Raw genomic sequence first — 5,903 nt, 5'->3', positions numbered from 1 at the left:
CCTGTGTGGTTAATGAGTGATAATGGTCTCAAAACACAGCTGAGATCACAGCATATTACAAAACTCAGGATTTTAAGGGGAAGTCGTGGCCTAATGGTTAGAGAGTCGTCGACTCCCAATCGAAGGGTTGTGAGTTCGAGTCTCGGGCCCGCAGGAATTGTGGGTGGGGGGAGTGCATGTACAGTTCTCTCTCCACCTTCAATACCACGACTTAGGTGCCCTTGAGCAAGGCATCGAACCCCCAACTGCTCCCCGGGCGCCGCAGCATAAAAAATGGCTGCCCACTGCTCCGGGTGTGTGTTCACAGTGTGTGTGTGTGTTCACTGCTCTGTGTGTGTGCACTCCGGCGGATGGGTTAAAAGGAGAAATTGCCAATCTCACAAACAAAACAGATGTGGAAACATCAACCAACATATTCAATATTACAAAACTCAGGATACCTGTAAAAGGAGAAATTGCCAATCTCACAAACAAAACAGATGTGGAAACATCAACCAACATCTTTACACTGTACATTAAAAAAGTGGTGTAATGTGTAGACTAAGTATGGTGTCCCATTCTCGGAATTTATTTTCTGCATTTAACCCATCTAAATGCATGTGACTGAAATTAGATTATTCCAGTTTTACATGTGCATCTGATTACAAATAGCACAAGATTACACAAGATTTATATTTTAGAGTGAACCAGTTCTAAGGAAGAATAATTTGCTTTTTGGGTTAAAAGTTGAGTTCTTTATATGAAATTCAGATGGTATGACAATTAGAGATTAGACTGTAATCTACATGCTAATACACACTTCATACACGAGTCACGCAATGCTGATGTTGTTAATATTAACAATTTGACAAAAAAAGTATAACAGTAAAAAAAATTTGCATGGTTTGATGTGATATGAGTTAAGTGATCATTAGATTTAATCACAATTGGTAGCGCGATTTATTGTAATGTTTTTTCCTCAGTTGGTGAGAACAAAAGTGGCAGACATGTTACTAGTTTGTTCAGATTACAGTATCCGGTGAAAATTCTTATTTGGGTCAAACTTCCAAAGACGTTTAATCTTTGATTCCTAAGTACAGTATCCACACCGGTGCGGTGACTGACAGCCACACATTAAAACAGATTCATCACCGCTGGAGCCGTCCCAGAGCACAACCCACGTAATGAAGATAATTCCGCAAATAACTGCAATTGCAGGTTTCAAACAGAGATGGCAACATTGAGGCAAAACTTATGGACTGCAGCTTTAAAGGGGTGGGTCAGTGTTTTTTATTTTTTTTATTTTTCTTGATTGTGTTTATGGGGTGCAGTCTAACATTTGTTAATGCTTCATTTAAAAAAAAAAAACATTATTTTTCACATAATTTACCTTTAAGTCAAGTCAAGTCACCTTTATTTATATAACGCTTTAAACAAAAAAGATTGTGTCAAAGCAACTGAACAACATTAATTAGGAAAACAGTGTGTCAATAATGCAAAATGACAATTAAAGGCAGTTCATCATTGAATTCAGTGATGTCATCATCTCAGTTCAGTTTAAATAGTATCTGTGCAATCATTTTCAATCAAGTCAATGACATCGCTGTAAATGAAGTGTCCCCAACTAAGCAAGCCAGAGGCGACAGCGGCAAGGAACCAAAACTCCATCGGTGACAGAATGGAGAAAAAACCTTGGGAGAAACCAGGCTCAGTCGGGGGGCCAGTTCTCCTCTGACCAGACGAAACCAGCAGTTCAATTCCAGGCTGCAGTAAAGTCAGATTGTGCAGAAGAATCATACTTGCCGTGGACTCTGGCTGCCTGTCAATTTTGATTCTTCTTGATCTCAGCACGGCCTTTGACACGGTTGATAATTCTCTTTTACTCTTTCGGTTGGAATCTGTGTTTGGTATCTGTATTGGTAACTGGTAACTTGGTAACTGTATTGAAGTGGTTCAAGTCTTACCTCTCAGACCGCAGACAGTTTGTCTCCATGGGTGGATACAAGTCTAAAATTGGCTCAGCCAAATTTGGGGTACCTCAGGGATCACTTCTGAGCCCATTACTCTTCTGTATGTATATTTTTCCTCTTGGCTATCTCCTTAGATCTCGTGGTCTTAATTATCACCTCTATGCAGATGACACCCAGGTGTACATTCACTCAAAACCGGGGGATTGTCCAGCTGTTGCTTTCCTGGAACATTGTATTTCTGAGATAAAAATATGGATGTCTCAAAATTTTCTTTGTCTTAACAGTGATAAGATGGAGGTGATGCTTATTGGCTCAACCTACCAACTTCGTAAGGCTGGACCTTTAACACTAACTGTAGATGTTTCAGTCTTGGAGGTTCAAACAAAATTAAAGAACCTGGCCGTAATATTTGATGCTCATTTAACATTTTACACAAAACTCCAAAAAACTCATAAAATCCACAACATAAATATTTCACAGAAATATCGCACCAAATTTTCCCCATACTGTCCTTTACTGTGGCCGATAAACTGATCAACACATTTTTCTTCTCATGCATCGATTACTGCAATGCTTTGCTTGGAGGTGTTTGAAAAACCACCCTAAATAAACTGCAGTATGTCCAAAATTCAGCCGCTCGAATCCTGACAGGGACCAGAAATAAAAAGCACATCACTCCAATTTTGGAATCCTTACACTGGCTCCCTGTCAGGTTTTGTATTGATTTCAAAATTGTTATGCTTACGTATAAGGCCTTGCATGGTTTGGCACCGAATTGTCAATCGGATCTTCTAACGGTTTACTTGCCTAGGCGGAATCTCCGTTCTTCTGATTCTGGCCTTTTGACTGTTCCCTCTACTCGTCTACATTCAACGGGTGACCTGGCATTCTCCTCCCTTGCTCCTAAACTCTGGAACTCTCTCCCCTATAATATTAGACATGCAGAATATTTTAATATGTTTAAATCATCTATGAAAACTGACTTTTTTAGACTTGCTTATCTGTGATTTGTATGATGCTAGGGGGTGGGGTATTGTTTTTCTGTACATTGTTTTTGATGTGTTTTTATTGTTACCTCTCTACTTTCTGTGCACTTTTAATCTTCGTATCCTTTTAAGTGAAAAGCGCTTTTACAGGTGCTATATAAAAATAAATGTATTATTATTATTGTAACGATTAGTCCACTGAAGGCGAGTGTAGATGAACCCAAGTGCAGTTTATTTACATAGATGTAATCCAAAATCCAAATAATAATCCAAACAAGATACACAGACTTGACGTGGCATGAACAGACTAGACTCACCGACAGCAGGTTACAATATTACATTAATACATGACCAAGCACAATGGCAAAAACATGACTACTTATACAAACAATACAGGTCACATGACAAGAACAAACCAATGGGAAACAGACACATGACTAAGACAACCAATGAGTAAACATAACTGATAAATCACATGACAAGACAATAAACCAATCAGCACATGACACAAGGAACAAGGCAGAGATTCATGAGGGCAAGGGAAGCATGACACAAACAGCAAAATCAAAAAATAACAAAATAAAAGACATGAAAACATGAACATGAAACAAACCCCAAGACAGACCTTACAATTATTATTAAGAGAGGAGAGGTGACAGACAACTTCAAACCTGGTATGTCACCCTGTACTGGTTTTCTGTATTATGGCACATGTGCAGTAAGTGCTGAATGTTACATGTATACCAGTGAACAGGCAGTAAAGCTGAGTTGTTAAAAAGGCTCGTGCCAGTGTCATTGTTTAAAGCAGTGCACAGTCATCTCGTGAAGATTTAACAACCAGAAACTGCAACAGTGGCTTTACAGCTCATCAGTCACCACTCGAGGTTGCAAGAAAATACTTAGACAAAACCCTCCAGTTTAAAAGAACACACTCAAAAATGCTTCTCCTCTTTGCTTCAATTTGTTTTCTTCTGTTTTTCACACATATTTCTATCATGAGTGCCGCAAACACGAAAAGACTTCAAGCACCATTCCAGCTATTTGCAGTTCCAGTTTTAAATGAACACAATCCAGACAGTTTAAGAGTTGTCACTTCTCTGCACTTCGATTCTGTCCCTGAGAGTACATAGCACATGGTATGATTTCTACTAATAATTCAATATATATTCAAATCAGTTGCCAGGCCACCAGAATTTCTTCCGTGCTCCCAATCCGGCGATTTGCATGCACAATATAGGCTATACTCTCAAAATGTTACTTTAAACTTGTAATTGTTATGATTTAATTCTCGTAATTTTGATTTTATTCTCTAAATATTTTGATTTATTCTCATAATTTGGACTTAATTTTTGTCAATTTCATCTTTATTCTCAAAATATTTTGACTTTATTCTCAGAATTTTGACTTCACTCACATAATTTATTTATTTTTTCCTCAAAATATTAAGACCTTAACAATTTGGTAATCTTAGATTTTTGTTTAAATGTGGCACTTAAACACAGTCGTATATTAATCAAACACACTGCAGCGTCACGATGACTAGTTTAGAGCACTGACACCCTGTGATGAAACAATCACATATGTTTACCAGCCACTGCTTTCTCAGATTGGTTTATGTGGGATTAAAACTTCAAGTTCCGTTGAGTTTGGAAAATTTTGCACACAGTAATCATCAAAATATATCTTCTCCTGTCTCTGAAAATATCTAGATTTTTTTATCTGCCAATATCTAGATTGGCATTTAAAAGTCAATTAGATGATTATAGCTCATTGAAAATATACATAACTGGAAATAACTGAGCAGTATTATTTCAAAACAGAGATGCTTCACAAGGCTCAGTACAAGAAGTCCATTACCCCCCACCAAGAATTTCCAGTGATATCATTGACTTGATTGCACAGATACTATTTAAACTGAACTGAGCTGAATGATGACATCACTGCATTCAATGATAACCTGCCTTTAACTGTAAAAATAGTGTTTACTATTGTCATTTTGGGTTATTGATAAACTATTTTTCCTAATTAATGCTGTACAGTTGCTTTGACACAATCTGTATTGTGAAAAGAGCTATATAAATAAAGGTGACTTGACTTGACTTGACTTGACCAAACTCACCACACACGCTTTAGGACATGGTTGTCAAATTTTAGCTCCTGAAGGGCCGCAGCCCTGTAGAATTTTTTTTCCAACCCTGCTCCAACACACATACCATGTAGTTTTCAAATAAGGCTGAAGAATTTGATTAGTTGGATGAGGTGTGTTTAATTAGGGTTTAATCTAAACAGGAACTGAGTTTGACATCTGTCATTCTCCTGGACTGTCTGTGTGTGTTTTTCTCCCCATGTGCTCTCAGTGACCCAGTTTCTGTCTCTCGTTGACTGTGTTCTTGTGATTCAGGTGTGTCATGTTAATTGTCCTTATTAGCCCACCAACCTGACCAACAAAAAGATATATTATATGTATATTGCCTGTTTCGCCATTCCTTGTTGCTGAAAGTTAACCAGCTGGTGTCGCTGTTGGACATTTCTAATAACACCCCTGCTTTAGAGGGTCTGTTAAATTTCAATGGGCTCAGTGAAGGAAAGAGAGACGCAGACTCCCGCTGTAAGTTAACCTGCTGGTGTCGCTGTTGGACAGTATTACTTTAGAAAAACGAATTATACACTTTTTATGTCATATTTTGTAATATTTGATTATTATTATTATTATTTTTAATTATGATTTTTTTTCTCATTCATGGATTTTGAGGAGACACTGTATATATATATGCGTGTGTGTGTGCGTGTGCGTGTGTGTGTGTGTGTGTGTGTGTGTGTGTATATATATATATATATATATATATATATATATATATATATATATATATATATATTTATATATATCACTGCTAAACCTAAACCTTACCTGAAAGCGCTATTTTATTTAAACCTAACAAAGCACTATATATTTTTAAAAAACTGTCAG

The sequence above is a fragment of the Cyprinus carpio genome, chromosome B22 (assembly GCF_018340385.1).
Source record: "Cyprinus carpio isolate SPL01 chromosome B22, ASM1834038v1, whole genome shotgun sequence".
Lineage (NCBI taxonomy): Eukaryota > Metazoa > Chordata > Actinopteri > Cypriniformes > Cyprinidae > Cyprinus > Cyprinus carpio.
Note: the sequence above shows the minus strand (reverse complement) of the source record.